Source organism: Chiloscyllium plagiosum, unplaced genomic scaffold (assembly GCF_037043375.1).
Source record: "Chiloscyllium plagiosum isolate Xiang-an unplaced genomic scaffold, Cpla_swu_hap1 HiC_scaffold_40, whole genome shotgun sequence".
NCBI lineage: Eukaryota > Metazoa > Chordata > Chondrichthyes > Orectolobiformes > Hemiscylliidae > Chiloscyllium > Chiloscyllium plagiosum.
The window spans coordinates 3065303-3090586 of NW_028270178.1; the positions used below are offsets into that span (position 1 = coordinate 3065303).

The 25284-nt window shown below is 58.6% G+C and overlaps 1 long non-coding RNA gene across 1 annotated transcript in view; it reads right to left on the reverse strand.

The window, feature by feature from the left end:
- LOC148138286 (uncharacterized) overlaps positions 1–23146 on the reverse strand; it is a 70942-nt gene extending 47796 nt beyond the window's left edge. The window contains exon 1 of the long non-coding RNA XR_015754005.1: positions 22979–23146. This is a non-coding gene — a long non-coding RNA (uncharacterized LOC148138286). The remainder of the gene's footprint in view (positions 1–22978) is intronic.
- Between the last annotated feature and the right edge of the window lie 2138 nt (positions 23147–25284).

The following is a 25284-nucleotide window of genomic DNA, read 5'->3' on the forward strand; positions in this document are numbered from 1 at the left end:
GGGGGGTGTGAGGTGGGGAGCAGGGAGTTAAATTCCCAGCAGACAGCGGGGTGTGAGGTGGGGAGCAGGGAGTTAAACTTCTAGCAGACAGAGGGGTGTGAGGTGGGGAGCAGGGAGTTAAATTCCCAGCAGACAGAGGGGTGTGAGGTGGGGAGCAGGGAGTTAAATTCCCAGCAGACAGAGGGGTGTGAGGTGGGGAGCAGGGAGTTAAATTCCCAGCAGACAGAGGGGTGTGAGGTGGGGAGCAGGGAGTTAAATTCCCAGCAGACAGCAGGGTGTGAGGTGGGGAGCAGGGAGTTAAATTCCCAGGAGACAGGGGGGTGTGAGGTGGGGAGCAGGGAGTTAAACTTCTAAGAGACAGGGGGGTGTGAGGTGGGGAGCAGGGAGTTAAATTCCCAGCAGACAGGGGGGTGTGAGGTGGGGAGCAGTGAGTTATATTCCCAGCAGACAGAGGGGTGTGAGGTGGGGAGCAGTGAGTTAAATTCCCAGCAGACAGAGGGGTGTGAGGTGGGGAGCAGGGAGTTAAACTTCTAGCAGACAGAGGGGTGTGAGGTGGGGAGCAGGGAGTTAAATTCCCAGCAGACAGGGGGGTGTGAGGTGGGGAGCAGGGAGTTAAATTCCCAGCAGACAGGGGGGTGTGAGGTGGGGAGCAGGGAGTTAAATTCCCAGCAGACAGGGGGGTGTGAGTTGGGGAGCAGGGAGTTAAACTTCTAGCAGACAGGGGGGTGTGAGGTGGGGAGCAGGGAGTTAAATTCCCAGCAGACAGGGGGGTGTGAGGTGGGGAGCAGGGAGTTAAACCTCTAGCAGACAGGGGGGTGTGAGGTGGGGAGCAGTGAGTTAAATTCCCAGCAGACAGTGGGGTGTGAGGTGGGGAGCAGGAAGTTAAATTCCCAGCAGACAGAGGGGTGTGAGGTGGGGAGCAGTGAGTTAAATTCCCAGCAGACAGAGGGGTGTGAGGTGGGGAGCAGGGAGTTAAACTTCTAGCAGACAGAGGGGTGTGAGGTGGGGAGCAGGGAGTTAAATTCCCAGCAGACAGGGGGGTGTGAGGTGGGGAGCAGGGAGTTAAACTTCTAGCAGACAGGGGGGTGTGAGGTGGGGAGCAGGGAGTTAAATTCCCAGCAGACAGGGGGGTGTGAGGTGGGGAGCAGGGAGTTAAATTCCCAGCAGACAGAGGGGTGTGAGGTGGGGAGCAGTGAGTTATATTCCCAGCAGACAGGGGGGTGTGAGGTGGGGAGCAGGGAGTTAAACTTCTAGCAGACAGGGGGGTGTGAGGTGGGGAGCAGGGAGTTAAATTCCCAGCAGACAGGGGGGTGTGAGGTGGGGAGTAGGGAGTTAAATTCCCAGCAGACAGAGGGGTGTGAGGTGGGGAGCAGGGAGTTAAACTTCTAGCAGACAGAGGGGTGTGAGGTGGGGAGCAGGGAGTTAAATTCCCAGCAGACAGGGGGGTGTGAGGTGGGGAGCAGGGAGTTAAATTCCCAGCAGACAGGGGGGTGTGAGGTGGGGAGCAGGGAGTTAAATTTCTAGCAGACAGAGGGGTCTGAGGTGGGGAGCAGGGAGTTAAATTCCCAGCAGACAGAGGGGTGTGAGGTGGGGAGCAGGGAGTTAAATTCCCAGCTGACAGAGGGGTGTGAGGTGGGGAGCAGGGAGTTAAATTCCCACCAGACAGAGGGGTGTGAGGTGGGGAGCAGGGAGTTAAATTCCCAGCAGACAGGGGGGTGTGAGGTGGGGAGCAGTGAGTTAAATTCCAGCAGACAGAGGGGTGTGAGGTGGGGAGCAGTGAGTTAAATTCCCAGCAGACAGAGGGGTGTGAGGTGGGGAGCAGTGAGTTAAATTCCCAGCAGACAGAGGGGTGTGAGGTGGGGAGCAGGGAGTTAAACTTCTAGCAGACAGGGGGGTGTGAGGTGGGGAGCAGTGAGTTAAATTCCAGCAGACAGAGGGGTGTGAGGTGGGGAGCAGGGAGTTAAATTCCCAGCAGACAGAGGGGTGTGAGGTGGGGAGCAGGGAGTTATATTCCCAGCAGACAGGGGGGTGTGAGGTGGGGAGCAGGGATTTAAAATTCTAGCAGACAGAAGGGTGTGTGGTGGGGAGCAGGGAGTTAAATTCCCAGCAGACAGAGGGGTGTGAGGTGGGGAGCAGGGAGTTAAACTTCTAGCAGACAGAGGGGTGTGAGGTGGGGAGCAGGGAGTTAAATTCCCAGCAGACAGGGGGGTGTGAGGTGGGGACCAGTGAGTTAAATTCCCAGCAGACAGGGGGGTGTGAGGTGGGGACCAGTGAGTTAAATTCCCAGCAGACAGTGGGGTGTGAGGTGGGGAGCAGGGAGTAAAACTTCTAGCAGACAGAGGGGTGTGAGGTGGGGAGCAGTGAGTTAAACTTCTAGCAGACAGAGGGGTGTGAGATGGGGAGCAGGGAGTTAAATTCCCAGCAGACAGGGGGGTGTGAGGTGGGGAGCAGGGAGTTAAATTCCCAGCAGACAGGGGGGTGTGAGGTGGGGAGCAGGGAGTTAAACTTCTAGCAGACAGGGGGGTGTGAGGTGGGGAGCAGGGAGTTATATTCCCAGCAGACAGAGGGGTGTGAGGTGGGGAGCAGTGAGTTATATTCCCAGCAGACAGAGGGGTGTGAGGTGGGGAGCAGGGAGTTAAATTCCCAGCAGACAGAGGGGTGTGAGGTGGGGAGCAGTGAGTTAAATTCCCAGCAGACAGGGGGGTGTGAGGTGGGGAGCAGTGAGTTAAACTTCTAGCAGACAGAGGGGTGTGAGGTGGGGAGCAGTGAGTTAAATTCCCAGCAGACAGGGGGGTGTGAGGTGGGGAGCAGTGAGTTAAACTTCTAGCAGACAGGGGGGTGTGAGGTGGGGAGCAGGGAGTTAAATTCCCAGCAGACAGTGGGGTGTGAGGTGGGGAGCAGGGAGTTAAATTCCCAGCAGACAGGGGGGTGTGAGGTGGGGAGCAGGGAGTTAAATTCCCAGCAGACAGCGGGGTGTGAGGTGGGGAGCAGTGAGTTAAATTCCAGCAGACAGAGGGGTGTGAGTTGGGGAGCAGTGAGTTAAATTCCCAGCAGACAGAGGGGTGTGAGGTGGGGAGCAGGGAGTTAAACTTCTAGCAGACAGGGGGGTGTGAGGTGGGGAGCAGGGAGTTAAATTCCCAGCAGACAGGGGGTGTGAGGTGGGGAGCAGGGAGTTAAATTCCCAGCAGACAGAGGGGTGTGAGGTGGGGAGCAGTGAGTTAAATTCCAGCAGACAGAGGGGTGTGAGGTGGGGAGCAGTGAGTTAAATTCCCAGCAGACAGAGGGGTGTGAGGTGGGGAGCAGGGAGTTAAATTCCCAGCAGACAGAGGGATGTGAGGTGGGGAGCAGGGTGTTAAACTTCTAGCAGACAGGGGGGTGTGAGGTGGGGAGCAGTGAGTTAAATTCCCAGCAGACAGAGGGGTGTGAGGTGGGGAGCAGGGAGTTATATTCCCAGCAGACAGGGGGGTGTGAGGTGGGGAGCAGTGAGTTAAATTCCCAGCAGACAGAGGGGTGTGAGGTGGGGAGCAGGGAGTTAAATTCCCAGCAGACAGAGGGGTGTGAGGTGGGGAGCAGTGAGTTAAACTTCTAGCAGACAGAGGGGTGTGAGGTGGGGAGCAGGGAGTTAAATTCCCAGCAGACAGTGGGGTGTGAGGTGGGGAGCAGGGAGTTAAATTCCCAGCAGACAGGGGGGTGTGAGGTGGGGAGCAGGGAGTTAAATTCCCAGCAGACAGAGGGGTGTGAGGTGGGGAGCAGTGAGTTAAATTCCAGAGACAGAGGGGTGTGAGTTGGGGAGCAGTGAGTTAAATTCCCAGCAGACAGAGGGGTGTGAGGTGGGGAGCAGGGAGTTAAACTTCTAGCAGACAGGGGGGTGTGAGGTGGGGAGCAGGGAGTTAAATTCCCAGCAGACAGGGGGTGTGAGGTGGGGAGCAGGGAGTTAAATTCCCAGCAGACAGAGGGGTGTGAGGTGGGGAGCAGTGAGTTAAATTCCAGCAGACAGAGGGGTGTGAGGTGGGGAGCAGTGAGTTAAATTCCCAGCAGACAGAGGGGTGTGAGGTGGGGAGCAGGGAGTTAAATTCCCAGCAGACAGAGGGATGTGAGGTGGGGAGCAGGGTGTTAAACTTCTAGCAGACAGGGGGGTGTGAGGTGGGGAGCAGTGAGTTAAATTCCCAGCAGACAGAGGGGTGTGAGGTGGGGAGCAGGGAGTTATATTCCCAGCAGACAGGGGGGTGTGAGGTGGGGAGCAGTGAGTTAAATTCCCAGCAGACAGAGGGGTGTGAGGTGGGGAGCAGGGAGTTAAATTCCCAGCAGACAGAGGGGTGTGAGGTGGGGAGCAGGGAGTTATATTCCCAGCAGACAGGGGTGTGTGAGGTGGGGAGCAGTGAGTTAAATTCCCAGCAGACAGAGGGGTGTGAGGTGGGGAGCAGGGATTTAAAATTCTAGCAGACAGGGGGGTGTGAGGTGGGGAGCAGTGAGTTAAATTCCAGCAGACAGGGGGGTGTGAGGTGGGGAGCAGGGAGTTAAACTTCTAGCAGACAGTGGGGTGTGAGGTGGGGAGCAGGGAGTTAAATTCCCAGCAGACAGAGGGGTGTGAGGTGGGGAGCAGGGAGTTAAATTCCCAGCAGACAGAGGGGTGTGAGTTGGGGAGCAGGGAGTTAAATTCCCAGCAGACAGAGGGGTGTGAGGTGGGGAGCAGGGAGTTAAACCTCTAGCAGACAGAGGGGTGTGAGGTGGGGAGCAGGGAGTTAAATTCCCAGCAGACAGAGGGGTGTGAGGTGGGGAGCAGGGAGTTAAACTTCTAGCAGACAGGGGGGTGTGAGGTGGGGAGCAGGGAGTTAAATTCCCAGCAGACAGAGGGGTGTGAGTTGGGGAGCAGGGAGTTAAATTCCCAGCAGACAGAGGGGTGTGAGGTGGGGAGCAGGGAGTTAAACCTCTAGCAGACAGGGGGGTGTGAGGTGGGGAGCAGGGAGTTAAATTCCCAGCAGACAGGGGGGTGTGAGGTGGGGAGCAGGGAGTTAAATTCCCAGCAGACAGAGGGGTGTGAGGTGGGGAGCAGGGAGTTAAATTCCCAGCAGACAGGGGGGTGTGAGGTGGGGAGCAGGGAGTTCAATTCCCAGCAGACAGTGGGGTGTGAGGTGGGGAGCAGGGAGTTAAACTTCTAGCAGACAGAGGGGTGTGAGTTGGGGAGCAGTGAGTTAAATTCCCAGCAGACAGAGGGGTGTGAGGTGGGGAGCAGTGAGTTAAATTCCCAGCAGACAGAGGGGTGTGAGGTGGGGAGCAGGGAGTTAAACTTCTAGCAGACAGAGGGGTGTGAGGTGGGGAGCAGGGAGTTAAATTCCCAGCAGACAGGGGGGTGTGAGGTGGGGAGCAGGGAGTTAAATTCCCAGCAGACAGTGGGGTGTGAGGTGGGGAGCAGGGAGTTAAACTTCTAGCAGACAGGGGGGTGTGAGGTGGGGAGCAGGGAGTTAAATTCCCAGCAGACAGAGGGGTGTGAGGTGGGGAGCAGTGAGTTAAATTCCCAGCAGACAGAGGGGTGTGAGGTGGGGAGCAGGGAGTTAAACTTCTAACAGACAGAGGGGGTGTGAGGTGGGGAGCAGTGAGTTAAATTCCCAGCAGACAGAGGGGTGTGAGGTGGGGAGCAGTGAGTTAAATTCCCAGCAGACAGGGGGGTGTGAGGTGGGGAGCAAGGAGTTAAATTTCCAGCAGACAGGGGGGTGTGAGGTGGGGAGCAGGGAGTTAAACTTCTAGCAGACAGAGGGGTGTGAGGTGGGGAGCAGGGAGTTAAATTCCCAGCAGACAGAGGGGTGTGAGGTGGGGAGCAGGGAGTTAAACTTCTAGCAGACAGGGGGGGTGTGAGGTGGGGAGCAGGGAGTTAAATTCCCAGCAGACAGGGGGGTGTGAGGTGGGGAGCAGGGAGTTAAATTCCCAGCAGACAGAGGGGTGTGAGGTGGGGAGCAGTGAGTTAAATTCCAGCAGACAGAGGGGTGTGAGGTGGGGAGCAGTGAGTTAAATTCCCAGCAGACAGAGGGGTGTGAGGTGGGGAGCAGTGAGTTAAATTCCCAGCAGACAGAGGGGTGTGAGGTGGGGAGCAGGGAGTTAAACTTCTAGCAGACAGAGGGGTGTGAGGTGGGGAGCAGGGAGTTAAATTCCCAGCAGACAGAGGGGTGTGAGGTGGGGAGCAGGGAGTTAAATTCCCAGCAGACAGGGGGGTGTGAGGTGGGGAGCAGGGAGTTAAATTCCCAGCAGACAGAGGGGTGTGAGGTGGGGAGCAGTGAGTTAAATTCCAGCAGACAGAGGGGTGTGAGGTGGGGAGCAGTGAGTTAAATTCCCAGCAGACAGAGGGGTGTGAGGTGGGGAGCAGTGAGTTAAATTCCCAGCAGACAGAGGGGTGTGAGGTGGGGAGCAGGGAGTTAAACTTCTAGCAGACAGGGGGGTGTGAGGTGGGGAGCAGGGAGTTAAATTCCCAGCAGACAGGGGGGTGTGAGGTGGGGAGCAGGGAGTTAAATTCCCAGCAGACAGAGGGGTGTGAGGTGGGGAGCAGTGAGTTAAATTCCAGCAGACAGAGGGGTGTGAGGTGGGGAGCAGGGAGTTAAATTCCCAGCAGACAGGGGGGTGTGAGGTGGGGAGCAGGGAGTTAAATCTCTAGCAGACAGAGGGGTGTGAGGTGGGGAGCAGGGAGTTAAACTTCTAGCAGACAGGGGGGTGTGAGGTGGGGAGCAGGGAGTTATATTCCCAGCAGACAGTGGGGTGTGAGGTGGGGAGCAGGGAGTTAAACTTCTAGCAGACAGAGGGGTGTGAGGTGGGGAGCAGGGAGTTAAACTTCTAGCAGACAGGGGGGTGTGAGGTGGGGAGCAGGGAGTTAAATTCCCAGCAGACAGAGGGGTGTGAGGTGGAGAGCAGTGAGTGAAATTCCCAGCAGACAGGGAGGTGTGGGGGGAGTGTGGTGGGTAGCAGTGAGTTAAATTTCCAGCAGACAGCAAGTTGTGAGGTGGGGAGCAGTGAGTAATATTCCCAGCAGACAGGGGTCTGTGTGGGGTAAACTCCCAGCAGACAGGAGGTTGTGAGGAGGGGTGGGGGGGAGCAGTGTGGTAAATTCCCAGTAGATGGGTGGGAGGTGGGGAACAGTGTGTTAAATACCCAGCAGACGGGTGTGAGATGGGGAGCAGTGTGTTAGATTCCCAGCAGACGGGGGGGTGTAAGGTGGGGCACAGTGAGTTAAATTCCCAGTAGATGGGTGTGAGGTGGGGACCAGTGTGTTAGATTCCCAGCAGACAGGGGGGTGTGAGGTGGGGAGCAGTAAGTGAACTTCCCAGCAGAGAGGGGGTGTGTGAGGTGGGGACCAGTCTGTTAAATTCCCTGCAGACAGGGGGGTGTGAGGTGGGGAGCAGTGAGTTAAATTCCCAGCAGACAGAGGGGTGTGAGGTGGGGAGCAGTGAGTTAAATTCCCAGCAGACAGGGGGTGTGTGAGGTGGGGACCAGTCTGTTAAATTCCCAGCAGACAGGGGTGTGTGAGGTGGGGAGCAGGGAGTTAAATTCCCAGCAGACAGAGGGGTGTGAGGTGGGGAGCAGTGAGTTAAATTCCAGCAGACAGAGGGGTGTGAGGTGGGGAGCAGTGAGTTAAATTCCCAGCAGACAGAGGGGTGTGAGGTGGGGAGCAGTGAGTTAAATTCCCAGCAGACAGAGGGGTGTGAGGTGGGGAGCAGGGAGTTAAACTTCTAGCAGACAGAGGGGTGTGAGGTGGGGAGCAGGGAGTTAAATTCCCAGCAGACAGAGGGGTGTGAGGTGGGGAGCAGGGAGTTAAATTCCCAGCAGACAGGGGGGTGTGAGGTGGGGAGCAGGGAGTTAAATTCCCAGCAGACAGAGGGGTGTGAGGTGGGGAGCAGTGAGTTAAATTCCCAGCAGACAGGGGGGTGTGAGGTGGGGAGCAGTGAGTTAAATTCCCAGCAGACAGAGGGGTGTGAGGTGGGGAGCAGTGAGTTAAATTCCCAGCAGACAGTGGGGTGAGGTGGGGAGCAGTGAGTTAAATTCCCAGCAGACAGAGGGGTGTGAGGTGGGGAGCAGGGAGTTAAATTCCCAGCAGACAGTGGGGTGAGGTGGGGAGCAGTGAGTTAAATTCCCAGCAGACAGTGGGGTGTGAGGTGGGGAGCAGGGAGTTAAATTCCCAGCAGACAGAGGGGTGTGAGGTGGGGAGCAGGGAGTTAAATTCCCAGCAGACAGAGGGGTGTGAGGTGGGGAGCAGGGAGTTAAACTTCTAGCAGACAGGGGGGTGTGAGGTGGGGAGCAGGGAGTTAAATTCCCAGCAGACAAGGAGGTGTGAGGTGGGGAGCAGGGAGTTAAATTCCCAGCAGACAGGGGGGTGTGAGGTGGGGAGCAGTGAGTTAAACTTCTAGCAGACAGAGGGGTGTGAGGTGGGGAGCAGTGAGTTAAATTCCCAGCAGACAGGGGGGTGTGAGGTGGGGAGCAGTGAGTTAAACTTCTCGCAGACAGAGGGGTGTGAGGTGGGGAGCAGTGAGTTATATTCCCAGCAGACAGGGGGGTGTGAGGTGGGGAGCAGGGAGTTAAATTCCCAGCAGACAGAGGGGTGTGAGGTGGGGAGCAGTGAGTTAAATTCCCAGTAGATGGGTGTGAGGTGGGGACCAGTGTGTTAGATTCCCAGCAGACAGGGGGGTGTGAGGTGGGGAGCAGTGAGTGAAATTCCCAGCAGACAGGGGGTGTGTGAGGTGTGGACCAGTCTGTTAAATTCCCAGCAGACAGGGGGGTGTGAGGTAGGGAGCAGTGAGTGAAATTCCCAGCAGACAGAGGGGTGTGAGGTGGGGAGCAGGGAGTTAAATTCCCAGCAGACAGAGGGGTGTGAGGTGGGGAGCAGGGAGTTAAATTCCCAGCAGACAGTGGGGTGTGAGGTGGGGAGCAGTGAGTTAAACTTCTGGCAGACAGAGGGGTGTGAGGTGGGGAGCAGGGAGTTAAATTCCCAGCAGACAGGGGGGTGTGAGGTGGGGAGCAGGGAGTTAAATTCCCAGCAGACAGGGGGGTGTGAGGTGGGGAGCAGGGAGTTAAATTCCCAGCAGACAGGGGGGTGTGAGGTGGGGAACAGGGAGTTAAATTCCCAGCAGACAGGGGGGTGTGAGGTGGGGAGCAGTGAGTTATATTCCCAGCAGACAGAGGGGTGTGAGGTGGGGAGCAGTGAGTTAAATTCCCAGCAGACAGAGGGGTGTGAGGTGGGGAGCAGGGAGTTAAATTCCCAGCAGACAGGGGGGTGTGAGGTGGGGAGCAGGGAGTTATGTTCCCAGCAGTCAGGGGGGTGTGAGGTGGGGAACAGGGAGTTAAATTCCCAGCAGACAGGGGGGTGTGAGGTGGGGAGCAGTGAGTTATATTCCCAGCAGACAGAGGGGTGTGAGGTGGGGAGCAGTGAGTTAAATTCCCAGCAGACAGAGGGGTGTGAGGTGGGGAGCAGTGAGTTAAATTCCCAACAGACAGAGGGGTGTGAGGTGGGGAGCAGTGAGTTAAACTTCTAGCAGACAGAGCGGTGTGAGGTGAGGAGCAGGGAGTTAAATTCCCAGCAGACAGTGGGGTGTGAGGTGGGGAGCAGGGAGTTAAATTCCCAGCAGACAGGGGGGTGTGAGGTGGGGAGCAGGGAGTTAAATTCCCAGCAGACAGGGGGGTGTGAGGTAGGGAGCAGTGAGTGAAATTCCCAGCAGACAGAGGGGTGTGAGGTGGGGAGCAGGGAGTTAAATTCCCAGCAGACAGAGGGGTGTGAGGTGGGGAGCAGGGAGTTAAATTCCCAGCAGACAGTGGGGTGTGAGGTGGGGAGCAGTGAGTTAAACTTCTGGCAGACAGAGGGGTGTGAGGTGGGGAGCAGGGAGTTAAATTCCCAGCAGACAGGGGGGTGTGAGGTGGGGAGCAGGGAGTTAAATTCCCAGCAGACAGGGGGGTGTGAGGTGGGGAGCAGGGAGTTAAATTCCCAGCAGACAGGGGGGTGTGAGGTGGGGAACAGGGAGTTAAATTCCCAGCAGACAGGGGGGTGTGAGGTGGGGAGCAGTGAGTTATATTCCCAGCAGACAGAGGGGTGTGAGGTGGGGAGCAGTGAGTTAAATTCCCAGCAGACAGAGGGGTGTGAGGTGGGGAGCAGGGAGTTAAATTCCCAGCAGACAGGGGGGTGTGAGGTGGGGAGCAGGGAGTTATGTTCCCAGCAGTCAGGGGGGTGTGAGGTGGGGAACAGGGAGTTAAATTCCCAGCAGACAGGGGGGTGTGAGGTGGGGAGCAGTGAGTTATATTCCCAGCAGACAGAGGGGTGTGAGGTGGGGAGCAGTGAGTTAAATTCCCAGCAGACAGAGGGGTGTGAGGTGGGGAGCAGTGAGTTAAATTCCCAACAGACAGAGGGGTGTGAGGTGGGGAGCAGTGAGTTAAACTTCTAGCAGACAGAGCGGTGTGAGGTGAGGAGCAGGGAGTTAAATTCCCAGCAGACAGTGGGGTGTGAGGTGGGGAGCAGGGAGTTAAATTCCCAGCAGACAGGGGGGTGTGAGGTGGGGAGCAGGGAGTTAAATTACCAGCAGACAGTGGGGTGTGAGGTGGGGAGCAGGGAGTTAAATTCCCAGCAGACAGGGGGGTGTGAGGTGGGGAGCAGGGAGTTAAATTCCCAGCAGACAGAGGGGTGTGAGGTGGGGAGCAGTGAGTTAAATTCCAGCGGACAGAGGGGTGTGAGGTGGGGAGCAGGGAGTAAAATTCCCAGCAGACAGTGGGGTGTGAGGTGGGGAGCAGGGAGTTAAATTCCCAGCAGACAGGGGGGTGTGAGGTGGGGAGCAGGGAGTTAAATTCCCAGCAGACAGAGGGGTGTGAGGTGGGGAGCAGTGAGTTAAATTCCAGCAGACAGAGGGGTGTGAGGTGGGGAGCAGTGAGTTAAATTCCCAGCAGACAGAGGGGTGTGAGGTGGGGAGCAGTGAGTTAAATTCCCAGCAGACAGAGGGGTGTGAGGTGGGGAGCAGGGAGTTAAACTTCTAGCAGACAGAGGGGTGTGAGGTGGGGAGCAGGGAGTTAAATTCCCAGAAGACAGAGGGGTGTGAGGTGGGGAGCAGGGAGTTAAATTCCCAGCAGACAGGGGGGTGTGAGGTGGGGAGCAGGGAGTTAAATTCCCAGCAGACAGAGGGGTGTGAGGTGGGGAGCAGTGAGTTAAATTCCAGCAGACAGAGGGGTGTGAGGTGGGGAGCAGTGAGTTAAATTCCCAGCAGACAGAGGGGTGTGCGGTGGGGAGCAGTGAGTTAAATTCCCAGCAGACAGAGAGGTGTGAGGTGGGGAGCAGGGAGTTAAACTTCTAGCAGACAGGGGGGTGTGAGGTGGGGAGCAGGGAGTTAAATTCCCAGCAGACAGGGGGGTGTGAGGTGGGGAGCAGGGAGTTAAATTCCCAGCAGACAGAGGGGTGTGAGCTGGGGAGCAGTGAGTTAAATTCCAGCAGACAGAGGGGTGTGAGGTGGTGAGCAGTGAGTTAAATTCCCAGCAGACAGAGGGGTGTGAGGTGGGGAGCAGTGAGTTAAATTCCCAGCAGACAGAGGGGTGTGAGGTGGGGAGCAGGGAGTTAAACTTCTAGCAGACAGAGGGGTGTGAGGTGGGGAGCAGGGAGTTAAATTCCCAGCAGACAGAGGGGTGTGAGGTGGGGAGCAGGGAGTTAAATTCCCAGCAGACAGTGGGGTGTGAGGTGGGGAGCAGGGAGTTAAACTTCTAGCAGACAGGGGGGTGTGAGGTGGGGAGCAGGGAGTTAAATTCCCAGCAGACAGAGGGGTGTGAGGTGGGGAGCAGTGAGTTAAATTCCCAGCAGACAGAGGGGTGTGAGGTGGGGAGCAGGGAGTTAAACTTCTAGCAGACAGGGGTGTGTGAGGTGGGGAGCAGGGAGTTAAATTCCCCGCAGACAGAGGGGTGTGAGGTGGGGAGCAGTGAGTTAAATTCGCAGCAGACAGTGGGGTGTGAGGTGGGGAGCAGGGAGTTAAACTTCTAGCAGACAGAGGGGTGTGAGGTGGGGAGCAGGGAGTTAAATTCCCAGCAGACAGAGGGGTGTGAGGTGGGGAGCAGGGAGATAAATTCCCAGCAGACAGAGGGGTGTGAGGTGGGGAGCAGTGAGTTAAATTCCCAGCAGACAGGGGGGTGTGAGGTGGGGAGCAGGGAGTTAAACTTCTAGCAGACAGAGGGGTGTGAGGTGGGGAGCAGGGAGTTAAATTCCCAGCAGACAGAGGGGTGTGAGGTGGGGAGCAGTGAGTTCAATTCCCAGCAGACAGAGGGGTGTGAGGTGGGGAGCAGGGAGTTAAACTTCTAGCAGACAGGGGGGTGTGAGGTGGGGAGCAGGGAGTTAAATTCCCAGCAGACAGAGGGGTGTGAGGTGGGGAGCAGGGAGTTAAATTCCCAGCAGACAGAGGGGTGTGAGGTGGGGAGCAGGGAGTTAAACTTCTAGCAGACAGTGGGGTGTGAGGTGGGGAGCAGGGAGTTAAATTCCCAGCAGACAGAGGGGTGTGAGGTGGGGAGCAGTGAGTTAAATTCCCAGCAGACAGGGGGGTGTGAGGTGGGGAGCAGGGAGTTAAATTCCCAGCAGACAGAGGGGTGTGAGGTGGGGAGCAGTGAGTTAAATTCCAGCAGACAGAGGGGTGTGAGGTGGGGAGCAGTGAGTTAAATTCCCAGCAGACAGGGGGGTGTGAGGTGGGGAGCAGGGAGTTAAATTCCCAGCAGACAGGGGGGTGTGAGGTGGGGAGCAGTGAGTTAAATTCCCAGCAGACAGGGGGGTGTGAGGTGGGGAGCAGTGAGTTAAACTTCTAGCAGACAGAGGGGTGTGAGGTGGGGAGCAGGGAGTTAAATTCCCAGCAGACAGTGGGGTGTGAGGTGGGGAGCAGGGAGTTAAATTCCCAGCAGACAGGGGGGTGTGAGGTGGGGAGCAGGGAGTTAAATTCCCAGCAGACAGAGGGGTGTGAGGTGGGGAGCAGTGAGTTAAATTCCAGCAGACAGAGGGGTGTGAGGTGGGGAGCAGTGAGTTAAATTCCCAGCAGACAGAGGGGTGTGAGGTGGGGAGCAGTGAGTTAAATTCCCAGCAGACAGAGGGGTGTGAGGTGGGTAGCAGGGAGTTAAACTGCTAGCAGACAGGGGGGTGTGAGGTGGGGAGCAGGGAGTTAAATTCCCAGCAGACAGGGGGGTGTGAGGTGGGGAGCAGGGAGTTAAATTCCCAGCAGACAGAGGGGTGTGAGGTGGGGAGCAGTGAGTTAAATTCCAGCAGACAGAGGGGTGTGAGGTGGGGAGCAGTGAGTTAAATTCCCAGCAGACAGAGGGGTGTGAGGTGGGGAGCAGGGAGTTAAATGTCTAGCAGACAGAGGGGTTGAGGTGGGGAGCAGGGAGTTAAATTCCCAGCAGACAGAGGGGTGTGAGGTGGGGAGCAGGGAGTTAAATTCCCAGCAGACAGAGGGGTGTGAGGTGGGGAGCAGTGAGTTAAATTCCCAGCAGACAGTGGGGTGTGAGGTGGGGAGCAGGGAGTTAAATTCCCAGCAGACAGGGGGGTGTGAGGTGGGGAGCAGGGAGTTAAATTCCCAGCAGACAGGGGGGTGTGAGGTGGGGAGCAGGGAGTTAAATTCCCAGCAGACAGAGGGGTGTGAGCTGGGGAGCAGTGAGTTAAATTCCAGCAGACAGAGGGGTGTGAGGTGGGGAGCAGGGAGTTAAATTCCCAGCAGACAGAGGGGTGTGAGGTGGGGAGCAGGGAGTTAAATTCCCAGCAGACAGAGGGGTGTGAGGTGGGGAGCAGGGAGTTAAATTCCCAGCAGACAGGGGGGTGTGAGGTGGGGAGCAGTGAGTTAAATTCCCAGCAGACAGGGGGGTGTGAGGTGGGGAGCAGGGAGTTAAACTTCTAGCAGACAGGGGGGTGTGAGGTGGGGAGCAGTGAGTTAAATTCCCAGCAGACAGAGGGGTGTGAGGTGGGGAGCAGGGAGTTAAACTTCTAGCAGACAGAGGGGTGTGAGGTGGGGAGCAGGGAGTTAAATTCCCAGCAGACAGAGGGGTGTGAGGTGGGGAGCAGGGAGTTAAATTCCCAGCAGACAGGGGGGTGTGAGGTGGGGAGCAGGGAGTTAAACTTCTAGCAGACAGGGGGGTGTGAGGTGGGGAGCACTGAGTTAAATTCCCAGCAGACAGAGGGGTGTGAGGTGGGGAGCAGGGAGTTAAATTCCCAGCAGACAGGGGGGTGTGAGGTGGGGAGCAGGGAGTTAAACTTCTAGCAGACAGAGGGGTGTGAGGTGGGGAGCAGTGAGTTCAATTCCCAGCAGACAGGGGGGTGTGAGGTGGGGAGCAGGGAGTTAAATTCCCAGCAGACAGGGGGGTGTGAGGTGGGGAGCAGGGAGTTAAATTCCCAGCAGACAGAGGGGTGTGAGGTGGGGAGCAGGGAGTTAAATTCCCAGCAGACAGAGGGGTGTGAGGTGGGGAGCAGGGAGTTAAATTCCCAGCAGACAGGGGGGTGTGAGGTGGGGAGCAGGGAGTTAAACTTCTAGCAGACAGAGGGGTGTGAGGTGGGGAGCAGGGAGTTAAATTCCCAGCAGACAGGGGGGTGTGAGGTGGGGAGCAGGGAGTTAAATTCCCAGCAGACAGGGGGGTGTGAGGTGGGGAGCAGGGAGTTAAATTCCCAGCAGACAGCGGGGTGTGAGGTGGGGAGCAGGGAGTTAAACTTCTAGCAGACAGGGGGGTGTGAGGTGGGGAGCAGTGAGTTAAATTCCCAGCAGACAGGGGGGTGTGAGGTGGGGAGCAGGGAGTTAAATTCCCAGCAGACAGGGGGGTGTGAGGTGGGGAGCAGGGAGTTAAACTTCTAGCAGACAGCGGGGTGTGAGGTGGGGAGCAGGGAGTTAAATTCCCAGCAGACAGGGGGGTGTGAGGTGGGGAGCAGGGAGTTAAATTCCCAGCAGACAGGGGGGTGTGAGGTGGGGAGCAGGGAGTTAAACTTCTAGCAGACAGCGGGGTGTGAGGTGGGGAGCAGGGAGTTAAATTCCCAGCAGACAGAGGGGTGTGAGGTGGGGAGCAGTGAGTTAAATTCCCAGCAGACAGAGGGGTGTGAGGTGGGGAGCAGTGAGTTAAATTCCCAGCAGACAGAGGGGTGTGAGGTGGGGAGCAGGGAGTTAAACTTCTAGCAGACAGGGGGGTGTGAGGTGGGGAGCAGGGAGTTAAATTCCCAGCAGACAGGGGGGTGTGAGGTGGGGAGCAGGGAGTTAAATTCGCAGCAGACAGGGGGGTGTGAGGTGGGGAGCAGGGAGTTAAATTCCCAGCAGATAGGGGGGTGTGAGGTGGGGAGCAGGGAGTTAAATTCCCAGCAGACAGAGGGGTGTGAGGTGGGGAGCAGGGAGTTAAATTCACTGCAGACAGAGGGGTGTGAGGTGGGGAGCAGTGAGTTAAATTCCAGCAGACAGAGGGGTGTGAGGTGGGGAGCAGTGAGTAAAATTCCCAGCAGACAGGGGGGTGTGAGGTGGGGAGCAGGGAGTTAAATTCCCAGCAGACAGGGGGGTGTGAGGTGGGGAGCAGGGAGTTAAATTCCCAGCAGACAGGGGGGTGTGAGGTGGGGAGCAGTGAGTTAAACTTCTAGCAGACAGAGGGGTGTGAGGTGGGGAGCAGGGAGTTAAATTCCCAGCAGACAGTGGGGTGTGAGGTGGGGAGCAGGGAGTTAAATTCCCAGCAGACAGGGGGGTGTGAGGTGGGGAGCAGGGAGTTAAATTCCCAGCAGACAGAGGGGTGTGAGGTGGGGAGCAGTGAGTTAAATTCCCAGCAGACAGAGGGGTGTGAGTTGGGGAGCAGTGAGTTAAATTCCCAGCAGACAGAGGGGTGTGAGGTGGGGAGCAGGGAGTTAAACTTCTAGCAGACAGGGGGGTGTGAGGTGGGGAGCAGGGAGTTAAATTCCCCGCAGACAGGGGGTTGTGAGGTGGGGAGCAGGGAGTTAAATTCCAGCAGACAGAGGGGTGTGAGGTGGGGAGCAGTGAGTTAAATTCCCAGCAGACAGAGGGGTGTGAGGTGGGGAGCAGTGAGTTAAATTCCCAGCAGACAGAGGGGTGTGAGGTGGGGAGCAGGGAGTTAAATTCCCAGCAGACAGAGGGGTGTGAGGTGGGGAGCAGGGAGTTAAATTCCCAGCAGACAGGGGGGTGTGAAGTGGGGAGCAGGGAGTTAAATTCCCAGCAGACAGAGGGGTGTGAGGTGGGGAGCAGTGAGTTAAATTCCAGCAGACAGAGGGGTGTGAGGTGGGGAGCAGTGAGTTAAATTCCCAGCAGACAGAGGGGTGTGAGGTGGGGAGCAGTGAGTTAAATTCCCAGCAGACAGTGGGGTGTGAGGTGGGGAGCAGGGAGTTAAACTTCTAGCAGACAGGGCGGTGTGAGGTGGGGAGCAGGGAGTTAAATTCCCAGCAGACAGGGGGGTGTGAGGTGGGGAGCAGGGAGTTAAATTCCCAGCAGACAGAGGGGTGTGAGGTGGGGAACAGTGAGTTAAATTCCCAGCAGACAGAGGGGTGTGAGGTGGGGAGCAGGGAGTTAAACGTCTAGCAGACAGGGGGGTGTGAGGTGGGGAGCAGGGAGTAAAATTCCCAGCAGACAGCGGGGTGTGAGGTGGGGAGCAGGGAGTTAAACTTCTAGCAGACAGAGGGGTGTGAGGTGGAGAGCAGGGAGTTAAATTCCCAGCAGACAGAGGGGTGTGAGGTGGGGAGCAGGGAGTTAAACTTCTAGCAGACAGGGGGGTGTGAGGTGCAGAGCAGGGAGTTAAATTCCCAGCAGACAGAGGGGTGTGAGGTGGGGAGCAGGGAGTTAAATTCCCAGCAGACAGCAGGGTGTGAGGTGGAGAGCAGGGAGTTAAATTCCCAGGAGACAGGGGGGTGTGAGGTGGGGAGCAGGGAGTTAAATTCCCAGCAGACAGTGGGGTGTGAGGTGGGGAGCAGGGAGTTAAACTTCTAACAGACAGGGGGGTGTGAGGTGGGGAGCAGGGAGTTAAATTCCCAGCAGACAGGGGGGTGTGAGGTGGGGAGCAGTGAGTTATATTCCCAGCAGACAGAGGGGTGTGAGGTGGGGAGCAGTGAGTTAAATTCCCACCAGACAGAGGGGTGTGAGGTGGGGAGCAGGGAGTTAAACTTCTAGCAGACAGAGGGGTGTGAGGTGGGGAGCAGGGAGTTAAATTCCCAGCAGACAGGGGGGTGTGAGGTGGGGAGCAGGGAGTTAAATTCCCAGCAGACAGGGGGGTGTGAGGTGGGGAGCAGGGAGTTAAATTCCCAGCAGACAGGGGGGTGTGAGGTGGGGAGCAGGGAGTTAAACTTCTAGCAGACAGGGGGGTGTGAGGTGGGGAGCAGGGAGTTAAATTCCCAGCAGACAGAGGGGTGTGAGGTGGGGAGCAGGGAGTTAAACTTCTAGCAGACAGAGGGGTGTGAGGTTTGTGAGCAGGGAGTTAAATTCCCAGCAGACAGGGGGGTGTGAGGTGGGGAGCAGGGAGTTAAATTCCTGTCAGACAGGGGGGTGTGAGGTGGGGAGCAGGGAGTTAAACTTCTAGCAGACAGAGGGGTGTGAGGTGGGGAGCAGGGAGTTAAATTCCCAGCAGACAGAGGGGTGTGAGGTGGGGAGCAGGGAGTTAAATTCCCAGCAGACAGAGGGGTGTGAGGTGGGGAGCAGGGAGTTAAATTCCCAGCAGACAGGGGGGTGTGAGGTGGGGAGCAGGGAGTTAAATTCCCAGCAGACAGAGGGGTGTGAGGTGGGGAGCAGTGAGTTATATTCCCAGCAGACAGGGGGGTGTGAGGTGGGGAGCAGGGAGTTAAACTTCTAGCAGACAGGGAGGTGTGAGGTGGGGAGCAGGGAGTTAAATTCCCAGCAGACAGAGGGGTGTGAGGTGGGGAGCAGGGAGTTAAATTCCCAGCAGACAGGGGGGTGTGAGGTGGGGAGCAGTGAGTTAAACTTCTAGCAGACAGGGGGGTGTGAGGTGGGGAGCAGTGAGTTAAATTCCCAGCAGACAGAGGGGTGTGAGGTGGGGAGCAGGGAGTTAAATTCCCAGCAGACAGGGGGGTGTGAGGTGGGGAGCAGGGAGTTAAATTCCCAGCAGACAGGGGGGTGTGAGGTGGGGAGCAGGGAGTTAAATTCCCAGCAGACAGAGGGGTGTGAGGTGGGGAGCAGTGAGTTATATTCCCAGCAGACAGGGGGGTGTGAGGTGGGGAGCAGGGAGTTAAACTTCTAGCAGACAGGGGGGTGTGAGGTGGGGAGCAGGGAGTTAAATTCCTAGCAGACAGGGGGGTGTGAGGTGGGGAGTAGGGAGTTAAATTCCCAGCAGACAGAGGGGTGTGAGGTGGGGAGCAGGGAGTTAAATTCCCAGCAGACAGAGGGGTGTGAGGTGGGGAGCAGGGAGTTAAACTTCTAGCAGACAGAGGGGTGTGAGGTGGGGAGCAGGGAGTTAAATTCCCAGCAGACAGGGGGGTGTGAGGTGGGGAGCAGGGAGTTAAATTCCCAGCAGACAGGGGGGTGTGAGGTGGGGAGCAGGGAGTTGAATTTCTAGCAGACAGAGGGGTCTGAGGTGGGGAGCAGGGAGTTAAATTCCCAGCAGACAGAGGGGTGTGAGGTGGGGAGCAGGGAGTTAAATTCCCAGCAGACAGAGGGGTGTGAGGTGGGGAGCAGGGAGTTAAATTCCCAGCAGACAGAGGGGTGTGAGGTGGGGAGCAGGGAGTTAAATTCCCAGCAGACAGGGGGGTGTGAGGTGGGGAGCAGGGAGTTAAATTCCAGCAGACAGAGGGGTGTGAGGTGGGGAGCAGTGAGTTAAATTCCCAGCAGACAGAGGGGTGTGAGGTGGGGAGCAGTGAGTTAAATTCCCAGCAGACAGAGGGGTGTGAGGTGGGGAGCAGTGAGTTAAATTCCCAGCAGACAGAGGGGTGTGAGGTGGGGAGCAGGGAGTTAAACTTCTAGCAGACAGAGGGGTGTGAGGTGGGGAGCAGGGAGTTAAATTCCCAGCAGACAGAGGGGTGTGAGGTGGGGAGCAGGGAGTTAAATTCCCAGCAGACAGGGGGGTGTGAGGTGGGGAGCAGGGAGTTAAATTCCCAGCAGACAGGGGGGTGTGAGGTGGGGAGCAGGGAGTTAAACTTCTAGCAGACAGGGGGGTGTGAGGTGGGGAGCAGTGAGTTAAATTCCCAGCAGACAGGGGGGTGTGAGGTGGGGAGCAGGGAGTTAAATTCCCAGCAGACAGGGGGGTGTGAGTTGGGGACAAGTGAGTTAAATTCCCAGCAGACAAGGGGGTGTGAGGTGGGGACCAGTGAGTTAAATTCCCAGCAGACAGGGGGGTGTGAGGTGGGGAGCAGGGAGTTAAACTTCTAGCAGACAGAGGGGTGTGAGGTGGGGAGCAGGGAGTTAAACTTCTAGCAGACAGGGGGGTGTGAGGTGGGGAGCAGGGAGTTAAATTCCCAGCAGACAGAGGGGTGTGAGGTGGGGAGCAGGGAGTTAAACTTCTCGCAGACAGGGGGGTGTGAGGTGGGGAGCAGTGAGTTAAATTCCCAGCAGACAGGGGGGTGTGAGGTGGGGAGCAGGGAGTTAAATTCCCAGCAGACAGGGGTGTGAGGTGGGGAGCAGGGAGTTAAATTCCCAGCAGACAGGGGGGTGTGAGGTGGGGAGCAGGGAGTTAATCTTCTAGCAGACAGAGGGGTGTGAGGTGGGGAGCAGGGAGTTATATTCCCAGCAGACAGGGGGGTGTGAGGTGGGGAGCAGGGAGTTAAATTCCCAGCAGACAGAGGGGTGTGAGGTGGGGAGCAGGGAGTTAAACTTCTAGCACACAGAGGGGTGTGAGGTGGGGAGCAGTGAGTTATATTCCCAACAGACAGAGGGGTGTGAGGTGGGGAGCAGGGAGTTAAATTCCCAGCAGACAGAGGGGTGTGAGGTGGGGAGCAGTGAGTTAAATTCCCAGCAGACAGGGGGGTGTGAGGTGGGGAGCAGTGAGTTAAACTTCTAGCAGACAGAGGGGTGTGAGGTGGGGAGCAGGGAGTTAAATTCCCAGCAGACAGTGGGGTGTGAGGTGAGGAGCAGGGAGTTAAATTCCCAGCAGACAGGGGGGTGTGAGGTGGGGAGCAGTGAGTTAAACTTCTAGCAGACAGGGGGGTGTGAGGTGGGGAGCAGTGAGTTAAATTCCCAGCAGACAGAGGGGTGTGAGGTGGGGAGCAGTGAGTTAAACTTCTAGCAGACAGAGGGGTGTGAGGTGGGGAGCAGGGAGTTAAATTCCCAGCAGACAGAGGGGTGTGAGGTGGGGAGCACGGAGTTAAATTCCCAGCAGACAGGGGGGTGTGAGGTGGGGAGCAGGGAGTTAAATTCCCAGCAGACAGGGGGGTGTGAGGTGGGGAGCAGTGAGTTAAATTCCCAGCAGACAGAGGGGTGTGAGGTGGGGAGCAGTGAGTTAAATTCCCAGCAGACAGGGGGGTGTGAGGTGGGGAGCAGGGAGTTAAACTTCTAGCAGACAGAGGGGTGTGAGGTGGGGAGCAGTGAGTTAAATTCCCAGCAGACAGAGGGGTGTGAGGTGGGGAGCAGGGAGTTAAACTTCTAGCAGACATGGGGGTGTGAGGTGGGGAGCAGTGAGTTAAATTCCCAGCAGACAGAGGGGTGTGAGGTGGGGAGCAGGGAGTTAAACTTCTAGCAGACAGGGGGGTGTGAGGTGGGGAGCAGGGAGTTAAATTCCCAGCAGACAGGGGGGTGTGAGGTGGGGAGCAGGGAGTTAAATTCCCAGCAGACAGAGGGGTGTGAGGTGGGGAGCAGGGAGTTAAACTTCTAGCAGACAGAGGGGTGTGAGGTGGGGAGCAGGGAGTTAAATTCCCAGCAGACAGGGGGGTGTGAGGTGGGGAGCAGGGAGTTAAATTCCCAGCAGACAGGGGGGTGTGAGGTGGGGAGCAGGGAGTTAAATTCCCAGCAGACAGGGGGGTGTGAGGTGGGGAGCAGGGAGTTAAATTCCCAGCAGACAGGGGGGTGTGAGGTGGGGAGCAGGGAGTTAAATTCCCAGCAGACAGGGGGGTGTGAGGTGGGGAGCAGTGAGTTAAACTTCTAGCAGACAGGGGGGTGTGAGGTGGGGAGCAGTGAGTTAAATTCCCAGCAGACAGAGGGGTGTGAGGTGGGGAGCAGTGAGTTAAACTTCTAGCAGACAGAGGGGTGTGAGGTGGGGAGCAGGGAGTTAAATTCCCAGCAGACAGAGGGGTGTGAGGTGGGGAGCAGGGAGTTAAATTCCCAGCAGACAGAGGGGTGTGAGGTGGGGAGCAGGGAGTGAAATTCCCAGCAGACAGAGGGGTGTGAGGTGGGGAGCAGGGAGTTAAATTCCCAGCAGACAGGGGGGTGTGAGGTGGGGAGCAGGGAGTTAAACTTCTAGCAGACATGGGGGTGTGAGGTGGGGAGCAGGGAGTTAAATTCCCAGCAGACAGAGGGGTGTGAGGTGGCGAGCAGTGAGTTAAATTCCCAGCAGACAGAGGGGTGTGAGGTGGGGAGCAGTGAGTTAAATTCCCAGCAGACAGGGGGGTGTGAGGTGGGGAGCAGGGAGTTAAACTTCTAGCAGACAGGGGGGTGTGAGGTGGGGAGCAGGGAGTTAAATTCCCAGCAGACAGGGGGGTGTGAGGTGGGGAGCAGTGAGTTAAACTTCTAGCAGACAGAGGGGTTTGAGGTGGGGAGCAGGGAGTTAAATTCCCAGCAGACAGAGGGGTGTGAGGTGGGGAGCAGGGAGTTAAACTTCTAGCAGACAGAGGGGTGTGAGGTGGGGAGCAGGGAGTTAAATTCCCAGCAGACAGAGGGGTGTGAGGTGGGGAGCAGTGAGTTAAATTCCCAGCAGACAGGGGGGTGTGAGGTGGGGAGCAGTGAGTTAAATTCCCAGCAGACAGAGGGGTGTGAGGTGGGGAGCAGGGAGTTAAATTCCCAGCAGACAGAGGGGTGTGAGGTGGGGAGCAGGGAGTTAAATTCCCAGCAGACAGAGGGGTGTGAGGTGGGGAGCAGGGAGTTAAACTTCTAGCAGACAGAGGGGTGTGAGGTGGGGAGCAGGGAGTTAAATTCCCAGCAGACAGGGGGGTGTGAGGTGGGGAGCAGGGAGTTAAACTTCTAGCAGACAGAGGGGTGTGAGGTGGGGAGCAGGGAGTTAAATTCCCAGCAGACAGGGGGGTGTGAGGTGGGGAGCAGTGAGTTAAATTCCCAGCAGACAGAGGGGTGTGAGGTGGGGTGCTGGGAGTTAAATTCCCAGCAGACAGTGGGGTGTGAGGTGGGGAGCAGGGAGTTAAACTTCTAGCAGACAGAGGGGTGTGAGGTGGGGAGCAGTGAGTTAAATTCCCAGCAGACAGAGGGGTGTGAGGTGGGGAGCAGGGAGATAAACTTCTAGCAGACAGAGGGGTGTGAGGTGGGGAGCAGGGAGTTAAATTCCCAGCAGACAGTGGGGTGTGAGGTGGGGAGCAGGGAGATAAACGTCTAGCAGACAGGGGGGTGTGAGGTGGGGAGCAGGGAGTTAAATTCCCAGCAGACAGTGGGGTGTGAGGTGGGGAGCAGGGAGATAAACTTCTAGCAGACAGAGGGGTGTGAGGTGGGGAGCAGTGAGTGAAATTCCCAGCAGACAGGGGTGTGTGGGGTGAATTCCCAGCAGACAGGGGTGTGTGAGGTAGGGAGCAGTGAGTGAAATTCCCAGCAGACAGGTGGGTGTGAGGTGGGGAGCAGTGAGTGAAATTCCCAGCAGACAGGCGGGTGTGAGGTGGGGAGCAGTGAGTTAAATTCCCAGCAGACAGTGGGGTGTGAGGTGGGGAGCAGTGAGTTAAACTTCTAGCAGACAGGGGGGTGTGAGGTAGGGAGCAGTGAGTGAAATTCCCAGCAGACAGGGGTGTGTGAGGTGGGGAGCAGTGAGTGAAATTCCCAGCAGACAGGGGTGTGCGAGGTAGGGAGCAGTGAGTGAAATTCCCAGCAGACAGGCGGGTGTGAGGTGGGGGAGCAGTGAGTGAAATTCCCAGCAGGTTCCAGCAGGGCAGCAGTGAGGCTGGGCAGACACTGACCTTGAACTTCATGGAGCTGAGTTTGTAGAGGATGTCCCCCAGGTTCTCCCGGATATTCACCCAGGTGATGCGGCGCTCGGACTGCGCTGTGCTCTCCACTGCCTGGTGGGCCAGCTCGTGGAAACTAATGATGTTCTGCAAGATCCCCACCGTCTTATAGAAGGGGCAATACCTACACGGAGAGGGGGAGATGGAGAGAGAGGGGGAGAGGGGGAGAGGGGGAGAGGGGGAGAGGGGGAGAGGGAGGGGGGAGAGGGGGGAGAGAGAGGGGGAGAGGGGGAGAGGGGGAGAGGGAGGGGGAGAGGGGGAGAGAGAGGGGGAGAGGGGGAGAGAGAGGGGGAGAGGGGGAGAGGGGGAGAGGGGGAGAGGGGGAGAGGGGGAGAGGGGGAGAGGGGGAGAGGGAGGGGGAGAGGGGGAGAGAGAGGGGGAGAGGGGGAGAGGGGGAGAGGGGGAGAGGGGGAGAGGGGGAGAGGGGGAGAGGGGGAGAGGGAGGGGGAGAGGGGGAGAGAGAGGGGGAGAGGGGGAGAGAGAGGGGGAGAGGGGGAGAGGGGGAGAGGGGGAGAGGGGGAGAGGGAGGGGGAGAGGGGGGAGAGAGAGGGGAGAGGGGGAGAGGGGGAGAGGGGGAGGGAGGGGGAGAGGGGGAGAGGGAGGGGGAGAGGGGGAGAGAGAGGGGGAGAGGGGGAGAGAGAGGGGGAGAGGGGGAGAGAGAGGGGGAGAGGGGGAGAGAGAGGGGAGAGGGGGAGAGGGGGAGAGGGGGAGAGGGGGAGAGGGGGAGAGGGGGAGAGGGGGAGAGAGAGGGGGAGAGGGGGAGAGGGGGAGAGGGGGAGAGGGGGAGAGGGGGAGAGGGGGAGAGGGGGAGAGGGGGAGAGGGAGGGGGAGAGGGGGGGGGAGAGGGAGGGGGAGAGAGGGAGAGAGGGGGGGAGAGGAGAGGGGGGGAGAGGAGAGGGAGGGGGAGAGGGAGGGGGAGAGAGGGAGAGAGGGGGGGAGAGGAGAGGGGGGGAGAGGAGAGGGAGGGGGAGAGGGAGGGGGAGAGAGGGGGGGAGAGGAGAGGGAGGGGGAGAGGGAGGGGGAGAGAGGGGGGGAGAGGAGAGGGAGGGGGAGAGGGAGGGGGAGAGAGGGGGAGAGGGAGGGGGAGAGAGGGGGAGAGGGAGGGGGAGAGGGAGGGGGAGAGAGGGGGAGAGGGAGGGGGGAGAGAGGGGGAGAGGGAGGGGGAGAGAGGGGGAGAGGGAGGGGGAGAGAGGGGGAGAGGGAGGGGGAGAGAGGGGGAGAGGGAGGGGGAGAGAGGGGGAGAGGGAGGGGGAGAGAGGGGGAGAGGGGGAGAGGGAGGGGGAGAGAGGGGGGAGGGAGGGGGAGAGAGGGGGGGAGAGAGGGGGGAGGGGGAGAGAGGGGGAGGGGGAGGGGGAGAGGGAGGGGGAGAGAGGGGGAGAGGGAGGGGGAGAGAGGGTGGGAGAGAGGGGGGGAGGGGGAGAGGGAGGGGGAGAGGGAGGGGGAGAGAGAGGGGGGGAGGGGGAGAGGGTGGGGGAGAGAGAGGGGGGGAGGGGGAGAGGGAGGGGGAGAGAGAGGAGGGGGGAGAGAGAGGGGGAGAGAGGGGGAGAGAGGGGGAGAGAGGGGGGAGAGAGAGGGGGAGAGAGGGGGAGAGGGGGAGGGGGAGGGAGAGGGGTAGAGGGGGAGGGTGGGGGGGGAGGGGGGGGAGAGGGGGAGGGGGAGAGGGGGAGGGGGAAGGGTAGAGAGGGGAGGGTGGGGGGGGAGGGGGGGGGAGAGGGGAGAGAGAGGGGGAGAGGGGGAGGGTGGGGGAGAGAGGGGGAGAGGGGGAGTGGGGGAGAGGGGGAGAGGGGGGGAGGGTGTGTGAGAGAGGGGGAGAGGGGGGAGAGGGGGAGGGTGTGTGAGAGAGGGGGAGAGGGGGGAGAGGGAGGGGGAGAGGGGGAGGGGGAGAGGGAGGGGAGAGGGAGGGGGAGAGAGAGGGGGAGGGGGGGAGAGGGGGGGGAGAGGGAGGGGGAGAGAGAGGGGGAGAGAGAGGGGGAGAGAGAGGGGGAGAGGAGGGGGAGAGGAGGGGGAGAGGGGAGGGGAGGGGGAGGGGAGAGAGGGGGAGAGGGAGGGGGAGGGGGAGGGGGGAGGGGGAGAGAGGGGGGAGAGGGAGGGGGAGAGGGAGGGGGGAGGGGGGAGAGGGAGGGGGAGAGGGAGGGGGGAGGGGGAGAGGGAGGGGGAGAGGGAGGGGGAGGGGGAGAGGGAGGGGGAGAGGGGGAGAGGGAGGGGGAGAGAGGGGGGAGAGGGGAGGGGGAGAGAGGGGGAGAGAGGGGGGGGGGAGA